The sequence below is a fragment of the Lytechinus variegatus genome, chromosome 1 (genome assembly GCF_018143015.1).
Source record: "Lytechinus variegatus isolate NC3 chromosome 1, Lvar_3.0, whole genome shotgun sequence".
Taxonomy (NCBI): domain Eukaryota; kingdom Metazoa; phylum Echinodermata; class Echinoidea; order Temnopleuroida; family Toxopneustidae; genus Lytechinus; species Lytechinus variegatus.
In genome coordinates this window covers 26,977,891-26,996,496 of record NC_054740.1, presented here as the reverse complement: position 1 = coordinate 26,996,496, position 18,606 = coordinate 26,977,891, and the positions used below count along the sequence as shown (strand labels likewise).

Here is an 18,606-nt window from a genome sequence, read left to right as displayed (position 1 = left end):
GGGGGGGGGGGGGGGGGGTGGATAGGGTTGGGCTGACTATTCTGCAAAAGTGGATCCAAAGGTTTTCCAGAGTTTTTCCCTATTGAGTTTTATCTCTGGTTTTTTACCCTGGATCTACTTGTCGTAGAACTAGTCAGGGAGGGGGGAGATGGGGATGAAGTGGGGATTTGGTGTCTCAGTGCAATACATCCAAATTGCAAAAAAAGACTTTGCAGTGACATTGCCTTTAATACTTTGTCAGTGCACCTTTTTAGACCAAATTCGCACAGAACAGGTATGCAGGTCCAAAGTTTTTGGACATTTTGTAACATATGTCAGACCCAACATTGCTCAAAACTCATAAACATGATTTATTTTCTAATACAACTCCAAATCAAGTTCTGCTTCTTGCCAATAGTCATAATACCTTTATTTTAATTGATGATTCAGAGTTCCAAGCCCATCAGGGAAAATTATTTTACTTTTTTCCATTCGGGGAAAAACCAGGGAATTTGATTTACAAAATACCTCAAATCGGGAAAATGCCTCAAAATAAGGGAAAAGTCAGAATTTTGATCGGCCCAAACATCAAATGCACAATATTGAGTCAGACTCAGTTTTATTTTGTTGCATATCAAAACAACATTTGAATGACTGGTTTATGGTATATTTTTAGTGTAGCATCTTTGACAGCAGTATAGTATTTATGCTGAAATTACATTTAATTCACTCCAACAACTTAAAAAACATGTGAAACTAGGAATGGGTTTAGATAATTATCAGGGAATTTTCAAACTTCATCAGGGTAAAATCATTTTGTTTTCTTGAAAAGCTGGGAACCCTGTAGTAAGAGATAAGGGGTGTTTCATATGCACAAATTATAATGTAATGGCATTGTCAATCTTGAACCTATTTGCAACAAACAAAGTTGATTTTGAGCTAATTAGTCAATTCCTCTCCATTTTTATGTGACAAAATATTATCAGTATCATCTGCATACACAATTAAAATTTGATATTTTAGGGGAATCAATAATGCCATTACATGTATATAAAAATGCCATAGGTCAGAGTATACTTCCTTGCAGGACACTGCATGTTATGGGCAGAATATCAGATTTAACATTGAATAAAAAAAGGTAAACTGCAATCAAAGAGCAAATTTTTGAACCATGCATATGCAAGACACCTGATGCCATTATTCCAAAGCTTGTAAGTAGTATACAGTCGTTTGGTGCATCAAGCTGTGTTTAGGTCAGCAAACCTCTATTGGTAATATTGAGCCATGGGTTAGATAGATTTATATTCATGAAGTCAATAGCTGTACAGCGCCTGAAAAACAATTTTTTTAGGGGAATTAATGCTTGAATATTCTTGACAGTTGTGATTTCATATATATAACAATATATTGGAGATTCTTGTTAGGGGATGATATGTATGCCTCCACCTATTGGAGATGGCTTCTGGGGGCAATATGGGTTTGTGTTGTCTGCCTGTCCTGTTTTTATGCGTGACAGACCACTTTTAAACTTGCCCCAAGTATTGTAGGAGTGGCAATGATTTGTGTAGTTTTTCAGGGGGGGGGGGGGGTTATGGGGTATTAATGTCACAGGTCACAAAAGTTATGACACACATTCAACAATATATTGTTCTTGACATAATTGAAAATATGTGTGAGAGGTCAACTGATAACTTGGCTCACCTTATACTTTAATTGGATATTGGAAGGGCGATGATCTGACAAGATTTTTAGGGTCTAGAGGTCAAAGTTCACAGAGGTCACGATAGACCTAAAAATATCTTTATATTGCGATACCTGAAGCACCTAATGGGTTAAGTTTCAAATTAAACTCGTGTACATGTATGCATATGGTAGTGACATTGATCTGAATAGTTATTAGGGTCATGAGTATAAAGTAGGTCATATAGGTCATTAAAATAATATAGGGTATTTATATTGCACACATATCCACCTTGTTAGGTGCTCAAGGCGCTACTATATTACCCGGCTAAGCTAGGCGTTCATAGCGCACACAGCTTTTTAAGGAATTACTTCCTACCAGTACCCATTTACCTCACCTGGGTTGAGTGCAGCAAATTGTGGATCAGTTTCTTGCTGAAGGAAATTACGCTATGGCTGGGATTCGAATCCACGACCCACAACACTAAAAACGTATATATTGTTCTCGCGATGACTAGTATATGGGTCTTGAGGACAGAGTACATAGATCATTTTATACATTTAAATATCTTGTTCTGGCATTCTGAAGAGCTATTGGAGAAAACTTCAATTTTAGCTCATGTATGCATATGTGAGAGGAGGATCTTCATCAGATTTTGGGGTCACAAGGTCAGGAGTTAAAGGTCACAGAGATAATTAAATCAAGATATTAGACGTTGGGTGTGTAATATATTCTAGACCTGGCAATAGCGAAGGCATAAATTTTGACGTTGTGCAGTCAAGAATCCCATCTGTTTCTATCAAAGTTTGCATGGTCCCACTGATATACATTTATGGTTCCAGTCTTGTGGGGTTTTTTTTGTAGTATGTAGTGTTTGAAAAGTTCAAATTTTATGTTCAAATTCATAATATTTCATATCTCGTAAAAACATACAAGATTCTGATATGCTTTTATAAATATCAAATCATTTTAGATAAATGAAAAGGTTATGAAACTAGCAAAACAATTCTGGGAAGTGTGTCACAAATAGTTAAGACTGACTAAATGCCATGCTTGCACCTTTAAGTAATAATATGCACATGATAATTTGCAGTCTCATTGATTGATTCATGTATGCAGTAGAGCACATCGTCAGATTCTGATCCAACCAATATAGTGATCTGTTATTTTCTACACACAAGTGGAAGTTTGTGAGCAATTTTACTCACACTTAATCTTTGTGATGCCTCTTTGATTTGTTTTTTTTATGTCATATTGTTCTAGGCACAGTGATATTCTGTTTATCAGTAATTCAAAACACTAATCTGTTTTGGTTCTTTATTTTTCATGTAAAAATTCATTGAATTTACATTTGGAAACAAAATTCATGTATTTGCATTTTATATTTTCTGTGACAAAATGGGATTTTCATTATAGATCAAGTTTAAAAGAGTTACAGGTTTCCAGAAAAAAAATGAAAATCACTGTCCCTAATGTTATGTCATGTCAGATAGCTTGGACCTGCCCTACAGTATATACATGTACATGTATGTAGAGTACAGTATGCTTGCTTTGTATTCACAATCTTATTTTCTTCTTGAAAATAAAATGTAAGACCGGCAGCCAAGAAGATTTGTTCAAGTTGGAGGACCAAAGCAGCTAATCTCATTGATGGAGGAGGCCCTAGACCTCACAAATATGGCTTCCTGTCTGGTTTGAGCTGGGATCTTCCTGCCAGAATCACACAATATGTGATGTCACTGCCAACAGATCTATTTTTCAGTGTGCAGAGGAGGGCACTTGACACTGCTGTGCATGGTATACTACATCTATAATGTAAGTGCTTTATCAACGATTTCAATGATATTCTGTGTAGCCTAGAGTATGTGAGACAATGCAATCAGTTTTCCAGTAATTATTCGTGAGGGCAACAATTAATTAGAAAGTATTGGACAGCAATATTTACCCATTTTGGCATTTTTATCAACATTTTGCCATCATTGCACTTTTTAAATCCACGAGATTCTAAATTAAATCTTTGGAAAGACAATGTTTTATGAAAATCTATCAAAACAATACCATTCCTGAAGGCAATTTGGAAAATTTGTAGGGATTTAAAAAAAAAGAGAAAAAACTCCCCTGCCATACAATACTTGCATTATCTGTTGATCCATTGATTGCTGTCTTACTTTATATACGTTTCTGTACTATCTGCTCTAGCTGCTGATCTAAATTCATCTTTGTTTCACATTGTCACAACATAATATATGCCATGACTGATATAATAATGTGCTAATAAGACAAAAAAAATCATTCAAAAGGACATTGATACATGTTTACAGACTTTGATCTTATTATTTTTTAAATTGATTGTAGAGATTGTATAGAGCAGTGTAAATTATTTTGCAATAAATCTAATCCCTATTTCTGTACATATTAATTTTTCGGACATACTAATTTTATTTTTTCAAAATGTTTGGTCCGATCCCCATTCACCATAAACCTGATTTTTTTAAAATGCTGAGTGTGTATCCATTATGTAAACACAGAATGCGAGAGATTTAGCCAGACCTGTGTTGGATGATAATGATATTGTGATGAAGGTGGCTTCTCAATATCGGCTCGTCTGTCAAAAAAAAAACAGAAATAAAACAACACAGAGAAAAAAACTTTTGTCTTTTGTCCTGCACTTTGGATAACAAATTGAACTCATTTTTATGAGGATTGTGTGCTTCAATGGTTTTCCCACAATGTGTAAAGGTGAAAAATGTTCCCTCAATCAGTGCAGTACAAGTTAGTGTGGAATCTAGTTTTAGAAGTGCAATGTCAAATTTTTTATTTCCATCTTGCCAGCAAGCGCTATTTACCTTTCAAGAGTCTTGCCCTCTGCAGTGTTTCTGGTTGACCCTCATCAATATTTTGTAGTGTGTCTTTTGTACATCTGTCAAAGTAATTTGATGGAGCAGTTTTGCCAAGATGGCTTTGGGGCTTACTGGCAGTGATCAAGGTCGATCAAGAACCAGTTTGCACTCCAAAGAAGAAAAGAGATGAACTGTTGACCTATGTTTGAAGAGAGTGCTTCTGACTTCTGGAGTAATGTTTCAATTGCATGTGACATTTTTGCCTTTGTTGTTTGAAAATCTGATGTTTGGATAATCCTCAAGTACTCTTTGATGAAGAGGAAAGGTGTTCTTTTCAACCCATTTGTTGGTATCCAGTGATCTTCAAAACATCATGCAAGCTGCGTATTATCAGTTAGTAATTGAAATGGTGACATGTGATGAGGAGTCTGTGCTTTTGATTGTTACTAATACATGGTGCCTTGCAGCAGGTGGTCTGAAGGATATTAACCGTTGTATCATTTGGTAGACATAACAGCACTCTGATCTGATCTGCATTGTTCATTCTAGCTAAGCTTATTACCATCTGGAATTCATCCACATTTCAGTCTGTGGTTGGGCAGTGATCCACCAGATTGTCAACCTGAATTCTCCATTTTTTCCATGGTTATTCAGTCATTGTATCATCTGGTAGTTTTTCCCTGGGGAACATCCTGTATGAATGAGAATTACATAATTCAGTTTCAAATAAAAAAAAAAAGGATTGCTGTATTTGTGAAGGCATTCGATGGAACTTCGCGTTTCTGAATTGGTTGGTTGATCAGGTCATCTTTCAAATTTACATTATCTCTCTCCTGTGCTTTGAAAACTGTATTTGGCTAAAACCATGCAGTGCTGCTATTTGGACAAACCTGAAAAATTTGTTTAATTCAGGCTTTATTACTTTGGCCATAGAGGATTGTAACATTGCCTACAGGAAGCAGCCAGGGTAGAATGACCCTTCGAGTTCTGACCATGGTGATCAATGAAAGATGTTTGTAATTCCTTGTAGAGCCTCATCAGCATTCTCACATGGTGCCATCACCCTTCAGGGGCTGGAGCGAATGATTCTTTGAGACTTGACCGTGGTATGGTATTCATGGATTGGTGTACCTTGAATAGCCTCAGCAACATTCTCACATGGACCAATAATTGTGGCAGGGACGAAGGGCCCTCTAGCCTATCCCAGTTTTGATGGAGTGTAATTGGATGGCTTCTACTTGGATTGTTACAATGGTTTCGAAATCCATCTCGTACAAGTTTGGGAAATTCTAATTGTTGTCATCTCTGATATTGGGCATTTCTTCTATATTGTATCCGTTGTCATTGATCTTTCTAAAGCAAAGGATTCTTACATTGAGTCTGGAATGAGCTGTGGAAATTTTCTTTTGGTGCTGTTTTGGAAATTCCTTAATTTTCTTTTGCTGAAGGAAGTGTTTCCTTCATCTATTCTGGAAGTCGTTTTGGAATATTATTGGGTGCTGTCTAAAAAATTTGACATTGCGCTTCACTACTAGATAACATGCATTGTACTGTGATGATTGATGGTGCATTGTGGGATATAAAGCGCACTTCCTCAGGACGAGCCTATCTTGAGGGTTCGACCTGTTAGATCTAGATTCGCACATATCTTATCATTCTGAATGCAATAGCTCTATCTCTCAAAATTTCTGTGGAAGAAGTGATGGATGCATACGCAAACCATTTGGTTCTGGTATGATGGTGAATTAATGAAGGAGTAACAAAAAAAAAACAGAAAAGAAATGAAAAGAAACCAAATAATTTTTTTTTCCTGGTTGATATATTTCTAAATGTTAAAAAAATGCTGTGTTCATTAAAGTTCATAGAAGCACAATTGCATATGTACAGAAAAATGGTGCATTTATCTGCGAAATTGTTCTAATATGTCCATCTGCTCAGGCCACTGCTCATTGAAATACCCCCCCCCAAAAAAAAAAATAAATAAAAAATAAATAAATACAAAATTAAATAAATGGAAAAAAAATAATGGAAAATTACAATGACGAAATGATGCAGTAGATTGAAAATGAAAAATTTGACAATAAGTAATAATACTGGATAATGAAATTTAGACCATTGTAATATCAGTCATGTAGAAAAATGTAGAAATGATGTGAAATGAAGGAAGATTGGCAGATTTGGGGAGCATTTCATGGAGAGACTTGTCAGTGATTATCACTGACTAATTTGCTATTGACCAATCAGATGCAAGAATTTTCAGTAGCTTGTTATATCTGTTGGTGAAAGTCACTGACAGAAATCTTCATGAAATGCTTCCCTGGGTGGATAGTTCAGAGAGGTATGGAGAGAGACTACAATTTAATGGATTAAATGGTAATCCTGTAGAAAGGGGTGGGGTAATGAGGAAGGGGGTGGGGCAGATTAAAGGAAATAGGGTGGTATTGCTCTAGGTTGAATAAGGAGAATACGAAGGAGATTAACAGAGAAGGGGGGGGGGTAGAAAACCAGTGCATTGTCTCTCATACACCTGGCTCCACAAAGTATCATTGAACTTGTAAACAAAGCACTTTCATTATGGATGTGGTAAGTCATGCATGACAGTTCCCAGTGCCCCGCCCTGTACACTTAAAAATAGGACAATTGGTAGTGATGTCATGTGTGATTTTGTCTCGGAGAACTCAGATCAGACTGGCGGTCATTTTGTGAGGGGCTAGGGTTTGAAACTCCATTGTATCAAGAGGTCGGTTGCTTTGGTAACCTCCATACTTGAGTGAATCTTCTTGGCTGCCGGTCATTAAAAAAAAAATTACAATATATTTTCTAGAATAAATGGAAAATGAAAAATTCTTGCTCTTCAGTCATTTCTTTGTGCACCTGTATTCCTTGACCTTGCCCTCTTTTTTTTTTACTCCATTATGGTCTCCCCCACCCATTTACTGTCATGACATTTCTCCTGTATCAATTGCTCCTACATTTCTCACAACTTAGATGGTTAGGGTTTATGCTGGTATTAATGGAATCATCAGCAGTGGTGGACTGTGACCCGGAGGAGACAAAGCATTGCAGGAGCACAGCATTATTCACAAACAATACAGTGCCCCTCCAATGCTTTGTCTCCTCCGGGTCACGGTCCGCCACTGGTTATCAGGAGCAAATCTGCCATCCAATGACAAAAGGAAGCAACTATCAGGCTGCAGAATGGTTTTGAGGGGGGGGGGCTGAAGCCCCTGCTTCCACAGCCCCTTTTTTCCAAATTACTATGCTATAAATGAAGTGGAGTCATGACCCCTTTCTGAAATAGCGATATTTCCAAACCAATGATCTTTTTTTTCCTCATTTACGAAGAATTTTATTCTACAGAGTTGCTTCCTTTTGTCATGGGATGGCAGAAATGTCACAAATCTTTTTTTTTGCAAGCCAAAAGTGACATTATTTCTGAAACCTCCACATTTGAAGTTCTGAGAAGGAAAATGCAAGCCTTGATTTGTTCCTGAATGACTTTCATATCAAGTTATAGTATTAACAGAAATTCGAGGATTTGCTTTTAGTTTTTCTCATCCATTCCAATTATTTAGAACATTTTTGCAGTGTATATAAAGCAATTTTTTATTTTTAAAGGTAGTGGCAAGTTTTTGAATGAACCGACTTGCAAAATTTGTGAAATGCAAAGCTTTGATATTTCAGCTTATAGATTACTTTCAAGAATGTCATATTTTGGCTTGCAGCAGGTCAAGTTTCAATGCCTCCCCTTTGAGGTTTGCACATTATCCAAAAAAAATCACATAATTTTAACAGTTTTTTTTATTATAGAAGAATGCAGTAAACACCATGTATGTAGTCCTGAAAAGGACTTTGTTTACCTTACTTGGTTGTTGAAAAGAACTATTAAAGTTGGTGATCATTTGGTGTGGTTATAGCAAAAAAAACAACCTTGCAGATGATGTGCAACCCTCAATTATCCACCCTACCCCCCCCCCCCCGATTCATTTTTTTTGGGTAAAATGTTGCAAAATGGATTGATATTGATGGAAGATTTTTCCCTCTTTCAAAAGAATGTTAGTTTTATAATATAGCATCCACTACTGCATTTTTCTGCTGTTGGTAATTTTAATGTGTTATTTCAATATTCACCCGATTGAAAGTTAGCAAGGTCAGTCCCAAAAAAGAAAAATAATGAAAAGTAGATTGCGTCATGATATTTACCTCAATGACAATGCATTTTGCAACAAAATAGGTATAACTTCATTTGAAGATATGGAATTTATTCAAGTTAGAGTGAACTTCACAAAATGAAATAATTTGTTCAACAGATTTGTTTGAACAATATTTTGTAACTAACAATGTACTGTGTATATTGTCACACATTTGACTTATATGCTTGAATGCAAATTAACAATATTTTAGGAGACGTAATACATTAAAATGCATCATGGCAAATATTACTTCAAATTGGCAATTCCAAAGGTTATTCATATATGTTGGGTAAAGTTAAATTTTCAAATTTTTCGTACATCTTTCACAAGGAGTTTTGGAAGTGAAAAGAAAGTATTGGAATTTTGTTCCAATCATTTGCTGAAGTAGCTATGGGCTTATTAATATTGTAAACAAGCATTTGATGAAGTTCACTCTATTTCCAAGGGTGGTGAGTACAGAGCATCGCATAAAAAGGAAACTCGTTTCAGTCACAGAGATCGCATTCAGTAAATAAGTTTTGACGGTATATTTATATTTTGTTACATCCATGTGTGAGATAATGATATTATTAAAAGAAAAAAAGAAATAATGTAAATGAAAGATCATAAATCGGCTCCCATTGTTTGAAATATAACCCCCCCCCCTAAAACTGAGAATCCCGGTTTCCTTTTTTTGTGGGATGCATTGCTCGCACAACCAAATTGTGAAAGTACCTTTAGAAGAGAGAGAGGAGGGAGAAGAAAATCAGAGAGAGGGAGAGAGAGAGAGGGGGAGAGGGTGGAGGAGAAATAAAGAGAGAGCGAGAGATAGGAAAGGGGGAGGGTGATGGGGGATAAGTTCTAAATGAAACAGAGTACAAGAATAAATACAAGAAGCCATAAACGAGGGGTAACACAATCATTTACTGTCCACGGGCCTGTCTTTCAAAGAGTTACAATTGATACGATCAACCTCAATTACAATAGAAATCCATCGATGTCAGAATTTTTCCACAAGAATTTTGACAAATGTCATTGTAAACAAAGAGCAACACACTAAATTTTCAAGAAAACAATGAATGAATATACATATCGAGAAAATATTTTGAACAAACATGCATTTTTAGATGCTGACGTTGGTGGCTTTCCATAGTTGTGATTGATCGGATCAAACGTAGCACTTTGAAAGATGGGTGTTTCATGTAGCTCTTCGTAAAGTTACGCATAACTTTATGTATGACCAGAGCATGTTCTTAGGTGCCAAGTCAGCTACACATTGATATAAAATATAGCATAAGGATCACCAGTCACGCGTAAAGTCAGTCATAACTTACGAACGGCTTCATGACCCCCCCCCACCAGGCAAAATAACAAATTCTTAAATTTAGCCCAAAGGTCATTCGCAGATGAACTGATATTTCGGACTAAGCGAATTTCAGAAATAGGCCTACCACAATTCATTCTTACCAAGGTGAAAATTTCATCATAGTATGTAAACTAACAAACTGATGGCATTACATAGTTTCACTTAATTCTGGGTCAGTATGCAAATGACCAGAACTGACGACGCCATCAACTCACCATTGCTTTTGTATTCTATTATCACATTAATTCTGAAATGGCTTCATAATTTACTAATTATGATGTGGAACAAGATTCGATTCCTCTTTGAATGTATGGGATTGTCTTTGGTGCAAAATAATTGTTGTTGTTCAATGAAGCTTCTTTCTAACTGCCAAATCTGAAAAATTAAAATGTCTATGTTTCATCTAGTAAAATACAAAAGAAATAGTGTGTGACATTATTGACTCTTTCATTTACATATGACCCCTCTTTGTCTTTCTCAAACTAATATTAATTTTACAGTGATTTGATAATTTTTTTATTTTGATTGTTTGATTATTCAACTCCACTTTTTGTTGGGTTGAACTTGCCCTTCAAAGCATATCAGATGAAAATTTCCCACATACAAACAAGGATTTAGGTAAACTGGACTCTCAAGTATTGTTATTCTCCATTCATTAATTAAAAAGTTTAGAAAGACATTGTTCCTTACTTTCCAGAAATGAATGTCCAAAATGTAACCCATCCATTCAACGAATAGGTCTGTTGAATTGTTTGCCCTGTTTTTTTACAGAGTATTCGTTTTAAGATAAAAATTTACATCAGAGAGGGGGTGAGTGTATATGATCATAGATATGTTAAATGTTCTATACTTCTACACTTAATTTGTGAACCACAAATATCAAAATACATGGTAAATGAAGACCCTACCCCCCTCCTCCTGAAAAAGGAGAGGTTAAACAGCACAGCACTACTGAATATACATCATTACTGGTCTGAAAAAAATCGATAAATCAATCAATCTTAGCTTGAACCTATCACAAAAAATATATTACAATGATATACTGTACCCATTTACTACACCTGGGTGGAGAGAGCCAAATTTAGAAGGGACGGGTGGAGAGAGCCAAATTTAGTAGGGATGGGTGGAATGCCATCCCCATCCAAAACAGAAAACATTTGATGTAGAAGCCTACACATTTAAATTCACCAAGCTGCAAAATTAGCCTTAGCCTTAAATTTCACTATTGAAAATGCAAAGGTGTCATGACTACATGTAGCTTGGTCGCTAACAAACCTTGCTTTGCATGGAGTTGTCCTCTAAAGCCTATAAAGACTTAACCATGGGTTGCAGGTGGTATTTCTACTAAAGTCCAAAATGAAGCATTCAATAATTACATTGAACGAAATAACATAAAAACGCAGTCGATCTCCTTTAGCCTATCAGAGACTCTATATTACAGCATGAGAATTCCCAAGGACGTTAAACAGGCCTACTAACAAGCAGAATTCAATCAGCATCGACATACAGGTAATGTGTAAAATGCAAATTTTCACAAGATAGACAGTTTTTTGTAATATCGTGCTTTTTTTTAGTGTTTTTTAAATAGTGCCGTGAAAATAATACCGGTAAATATGAAAAAGAGTAAAAAGTTGCCGCATTCATGGAAGATGAAGTGATTTGGTTGATCAATTTTATTCTACTGAATCCTACTTTAAGGGTTGTTTTACAATCAGAGTACACTGCGCGTCTAATTTCACTTAAAAAATGTTCGTTTTTCGTCACTAATCATTCTAATTTTGTTGCATATAATGTAAAACTGTTCATAGAGACGTATATAAAGTCGAATAAAGTATAACTACGCGGACTACCGAGTCCGGATGGGACTTTTTGGACAGAATACCCCATTTTGGGCTAAAAGTCGCACAAATAATCATGTTATCTAGTGTCTACAGGTTAGTCTGCATCGACTTTCATTTAAAATAATCGTGTTTCACTAATAACTTATGATTGGCAAAAGAATGCCTTATGATATAGCTAATATGCGCGGTGATGAAATTGGGGGAAAAACAAAATGAGACAGTAATTTTTGTCCTTGCCCTAACAAGATGTGGTCGTTTGAGAATACAAGAGTATTTCAGCATTGTTTTGCAGCCCAGTGCCTTATTTTCTTTTTTTTTATGGTGCACAGAAGATCTTAAAACACAATGGTTGCAAAACAACCCTTAACATCTTCTGGCATATTCCGGCCTTGTCATTTGAAGTTCCACGGACTCCTGCTCGGACTGGCGGACCGGCACCAACTGGAACCTTGATCACCTCTCACAATGATGAGACTGCATCGGGTGAACCTTCCAATCATGGTATCGGCATGGTCTCATCATTAGGATGAAATACACGTCCACATCCTATTCCTTCTCATGGTAAAACTGCATGCGGATCTCATCTCACCACAAGATAACCACAGGATGCCTTCCAAAGCAACATTCTGCTCTCCATCACCTGACCCGCCATCATCTCCTGATCATCATCTGGCGCGATAGCTCAGTCGGTATAGAGCGGGGGTTTCGGATTCCGGTGACCCGGGTTCGATTTCCAAGTGGTGCACTAGTGCCCTTTGGTAGGGCATTTATCCTCATTACCAGGTCCCTCGGAGAGGACCTTAAGCCGTAGGTCCCCTGGTTGCTTGCTCACAGGCATTCGTGCTCATTACATCTGCTGCTCCGTTCCTCGCTGATCCGGTCGCTGACCAGGCCGCATGGATGGTGATGTACTCGATCGAAAGTATGTCTATATCTCACTTCCAATTGTGGCTCAGGTTATACACGCATTGAGAGGTATAAGACTCGATCGACACCATGCTGGATGATTCTTGCCCTGATGGAAAACAACAGCAAAAGAAAATCAGTGAAGTCTTCATAATTATATAAACCGTTTCTCTGTCAACAAAATGACGATTCCACATGGGGGGGGGGGGGCATTCACTGGGTGCACGTAGAGTCGTACAAGTTCGGATCCATTCTTTCGCCAAAAAAGAGAGAGAGAGAGAGAGAGAGAGAAAGCGCAAGAAAGAAAAAGAAAGGGAGAATAGAGAATATACAAGAAAAGAAATAAACTACTACCCCAACAACATTTCCTTCTCATAGAAGCCTCAATTCAGAATTCTTTTCTTTATGTTAATCACTTTGAAAATCTCTCCCTAATCCTATCATCTGATTGGTCGAAAGTTGAAACTGTGCCCGCAAAATGTAATCCCGCTCAGGTGTTATTAGGAAGGACGGTTAAGAAACATTTTGATGCGATCCCAAAAAACTTTTGACCACGATCTCTCTGTACTGGATAATGAGCAATTGCCAAATGAACGATATTATTGTCAAAATGTATTTTACAACGTTAGGTGAGTTCGGTCGGAGTACTTTACATACCTCGCTAATAAACGTATTGGTTTATTTCCTGCATACGTTTCAGGCTTGTAGGTGCTATCTTGAACACGTTGAAACACCTACGTACTGATAACCTCCACAATATTCACGATGGGGGATAACGTACTGTTTTAATTTCCTCTACTTTAGTTCCACCTCCTCAAAATGTGCACCTGCCCATGCCCAAAACAGCCTATACGCCCTAAGTTAGACTTCACATTAATATGTCATAGTGCTTGAATAAACTATGCGATGAAAAGCGCGAACACAAAATTATTTGATATTTCGTGTATGATTAAGACCTGGGAAATGACATTCTGAGCAATTTTTCTTCATTCTGAATAGTATATAACTAAATTAATGCGAGCGCGAAGCACAAGCTGACAATTTCTTACATTCTGATCTAAGACCTGGACAGTTTAAGGACGTTTTTAAAAAGAGAAAAAGCTTCGTATCTCAAAAAAAAAAGATTAATGCAAGCGCAAGCTGAAATAATAGTGATATACTAACCCGAAAGGAAAACCTTTGAGCACTGTACGTTAAACAAGTAGGATCTCACCACTGTTGAAGACGGAGACTAAAGCACCTCTCACATTCATCCCCTAAAAAAATGGGGGGGGGGGGGGGAGGAAAGAAAAATGGAAGAGAACAGATCAGAGGAGGGGATAATGTGATGAAAACGAGGGGACGGAAATAACTGGAATTATACAAAACTTTGCCTTAATTGACACAATCTGCTCGAGAGGATAACATGGGTATTGAAATATTCCGTTTTTCAAGTCAATTTGGATAAATAATGTGCTCGCGATTCGAGTTTTCATTATTTTGTTTCAGCGAGATATACGCATATCCTGCTCATGATTACAAAAAAAAGCTGCTGAATATATATATACATATATATATAATCCAGTTTGCGCTACGCGCCCGCATTGTTTTATAAGCAAGATACGTAAAACTCTTCGCGAATTCCTTAACAAAATTGAAATGTCCTCTTTATAGGTCAGGAGGCCTCTGTCAATTATTTTCGGCGCTTAATATCATGTTCCTTTTTTCCGGTCAATATACAGCGTGTCCCACAAAAAGTTAATGGCACTTTAGGTGGGTATGATATTAAAAATACAACAATACCTTTGCACCCGTTAACAATTCATTTTCTACAACTGAATATGATATGATCAAATAATGATATGGTCAAATAATCAAATAATCTATCCCTCGGATAGGACGTCGTCCATCGGATAGGACGTTAAATGGAGGCCCCGTGTAGAGGAGAGTCATCACCTTTGTACGTTAAGAACCCACTGCACTATTCGTATAAGAGTAGGGGGAAACCCCGGTGTAGTGGTCCACCTGCATTCCCCCCTATCAGTTATATCGGGAGAGACCTGCGGGTCATAGTGATTCAGTTCGCTTTTCGCCTCCCAGGCACAGGTGACGCCAAAACAAATAATAAATAGTAATTTTTTTTCATTACACATTAGGAAGCCTCTCCACCCAAGTTTTGTATTAAGTAGTATGTGCAGTCAGGTTCAGCTAACAATATCTACGTTCAGTCACAGGCATAAACTTGCAAGGACCTTTTTCTTCAGGACTTGGAGATGACATATTATTTCTGATGATCAATAGAAGTTATTGTATGAGTAACAATAGAGAAATGCCTTATTGAAACGGTGGTAAGTTATATTGTAACTTGACTAGGGGGCCGTTTCATAAAGCTATTCGTAAGTTAAGAGCGACTGGTTATCCTTTATTACGCGCTAAACCATCGCCAATGAATATACCATTCCCATAAGAAATGATCACCAGTTGTTCTTAAAGTCGCTCTTAACTTACGAACAGCTTTTTGAAACACCCGCCAGTATTTTCATTGCATCTTTGTTTAAAAGAAAACTGCAATCATTCATAATAATCATTTGTGTTAGGGCAGCACTTCAGTCCCGAACAGAGGGCTTCCGTGGTTCTAGGATAATTATGGTCAAACAAAAATCTGAATAGGGTTACCCTATTCTGATTTTGTACCGTACAAGACGAGTTGGAGGCAAAATTAAATCAACGAACACCATACAACATGACAGTAATGAGAAATGTGCTCAAATATTCAGGAAAACGGGTACAAGCAAAAACCTTAAGACGGGCAGATTGGGGAGAAGAATAACAGTTCGAACACAATAAAACATTGACATGGTAAGGCAAAGCCTCATTCAAGAGCCCCGACAAAGTTGCAGGAGAAATAATGTTCCATAAATAGCTAAATCAACCGAAGACCTAAAATTTCATCCACACAAATTATAGACATGAGTAATAAATGCAGAACTTTTTAAGGCGAGATTATGGATGAGCAAAATGTTTTGATTTCGTTTTTGTTTGTAAAGTATACATACATGTATATTTTAATTTAAGTTGTGTTCCCAAATTCTAAAAAAGGAAATGAAATAAGAGTGAAGGCGTAATTGGACTACGCACTTTATTAAACGAAACTTGGATTGAGAGGTTTTCTGACGAGTGCTGAAAAAAGATTCATATCTCAGTTTTCAAAGGACTACAATACATAAAACATAAATCCTAGTTTACGATTATGAAATTATATATAATATGATTCAGTAATTTTTACATTAAACTCATTTAAATTGCCATCAACATTATTTTGTGGGACACGCTGTATAAAAAATACAGCTTTCGCTTCAATCTTGCTTGTCCTGCATCCCCCCAAAAATGCGTAATTGGAATGTTTAGTTTTCAGATCGGAATATATTTAAAAAAATACCAGCTCACACTTCGCATCATTTATTTAGGAGGATTCTCATCATCTTCATGACTGCAAAAAGTGAATAAAATGTCCCGTTTCACAGGTTTAAATAAAAAAAAAATCAGCTCGCTCTTCGCGCTCGTAAGAATTGTTAACTTGTTCTTGATATAAACGGTGCATACATTCAAGTTTTTTTCAGGTAGATATTCATGTTAATTTTTTAGCTCGCGCTTCGCGCTCGTATCGTTTTGACTGGCGAGAGATTGCATCTTCATGGGTCACAGCAAACAGAATATTAACAAAACTTGCTCGCGCTTCCCACCCATCAATTATCGTTTAGTTAGATACCCATCCTGTTAAAGGGGAAGTTCACCCTGACAAAAAGTCAACTGCAAAATAGCAGAAAAAATAATAAAAAATATTGCCGAAGGTTTGAGAAAAATTCATCAAATAATCAAAAAGTTATTAGAATTTCTATTATTTGATTTATGACGTCATATGCGAGCAGCATTCCTACATAGCGAATGGTAAAAAATCAATGAAATGTCATTTTCTCAGAAAATTGAAAATGGTTTTCACTGTACCTTTTGTATATCAACAGACAAATCATTTCACACCCGATCATGAATAGAAAACAAAATTAAGTCATCAGGAACCATCCAAAATTTGAAATTTATGCATTTTATATTACATAACACATGGGGCAGCTGCTCGTTTATGACGTCACAAATCCAAAACTTTGAACTCTAATAACTTTCTTACTCTTTAACGGATTTTCCTCAAACCTTCACCAATATTTTTTACTATTTTTTCTGCTATTTTTACAACAAAGTTTTCTTCAGGGTGAACTTCCCCTTTAATGATTAGGCCTACAAATAGTGCTTAGAATATGTCTTGTCCCATCAGGTTCTCTCTCTCTCATTCATTCCCTTCTTCCTTCTTTTTGCCTCTTAATTCTTTCTCATTTCTTTCCCATTTTTATCTTCCTCTTTCTTCTTCTCTCTTTATCTTCATTTCCTCTAAATTTTTCTTCATTTCCCCGACAAGAGGGCAGATTTACACTGTACCCCCTTCCTTGTACCCCCCCCTCCTTGGCCCTGCTCCTGACAAGCTTGTGCCAATTCAGTAAAGTCAATTTTAATATTTAACTGGCATACACTTTTAATTGATCTATAGGCAAACGCAAATATGTCTGTATTTATGCTATTTGTCTTCATTTGTACAATGCGTCGACACACATGTAGTCAATGAATAAGTGCTTTGAACCACTTTTAAGGGGTATCCTTCAATTTTAACACCTAACCTTGAGATAATTATTTTAAACTTACCTGGTTACCACCAAACTATCTTTCCCGAGATCAGCTTCCTGAAGTTTCTATCCTTTTCCCTGTCTCGCACGCAGTAATACCAGGAAAATAACATCTGTCGGATGTCTTCTTTTATTTTTAGAACACATGTCACTTCTCTCAGCATGCACTGATATTGTTGTTGTTACTTGCTTGCTGGTTCAATATTCCCGTTTGCGAAATACGTTCACTCTCGCCTGCCTCACTGCAGCTATTCAAACTTTCCCGCCATTGTCATGATCATTGTGCGCTTGTGTTTCGCCCCAGTGCACGACATTTTCCTATTATCACCCGTCGGAGTGATAAGATTCAACGCTTCGTGATTCTTTAGTTTGCTCAGGCACAAAAGATAAATAATAATAATGATGATGATAATAATATATGAAATAGATTTTAAAAAAGAGAACCGAAATTTCAGAAAATCGATGTGCAGAACTCAACTTGAGATTCAAATTACAAAAAAAATAAATCAAATTCAAACTTGGATTCAACTTGAAAAAAAATGCTGATAGTAGGGCCAAAATGGTGTGCGAAATGAGCGCAAATCAGTAAATTTTGAATTTATTTAGACGAATAAAACATACAAGTAAAACATGTCAAGGGAAATATAAAAAAAACTGAGGTTTAAAAAACCTGTACAAAGTTTCAATCCCGATAATATAATTGCAATAAAATAGCATCAAGATAAAAACACAAGTTTAACAATCGGAGAAAACAATAAAACAATGTAAATTACCATAGAAAAGGACATAGATAACACTTATAGATTCATGTAACATTTAAAATTCAGCGCTCTTGCATTCAAGGAATGAATCCTGCCGGGTACCCATTCACCTCACCTGGGTCGAGTGCAGCACAATGTGGATAAATTTCTTGCTGAAGGAAATTACGCCATGGCTGGCATTCGAACCCACGACCCTCTGTTTCAAAGTCAGAAGACTTATCCACTGGGCCACAACTTTATGAAAACGTACTAGGCGATTCTATATCCATGAGGAATAGAATAATCTTGTTTCAAAGTGGAATTAAATGTGGGTCGTAAACATGAAACAGGGTGCTACATAAGCACTTGCCC

At 36.6% G+C, this 18,606-nt stretch overlaps 1 long non-coding RNA gene across 1 annotated transcript; it reads right to left on the bottom strand.

Moving 5' to 3' along the window:
- Positions 1-11,521: 11,521 nt before the first annotated feature.
- Positions 11,522-17,827, bottom strand: LOC121410321. Its single transcript, XR_005969317.1, has 3 exons — positions 17,514-17,827; positions 13,950-14,041; positions 11,522-12,894 (listed from the first exon to the last, which is right to left on the bottom strand). It is a non-coding gene; the product is annotated as an uncharacterized LOC121410321 (long non-coding RNA).
- Positions 17,828-18,606: the final 779 nt, after the last annotated feature.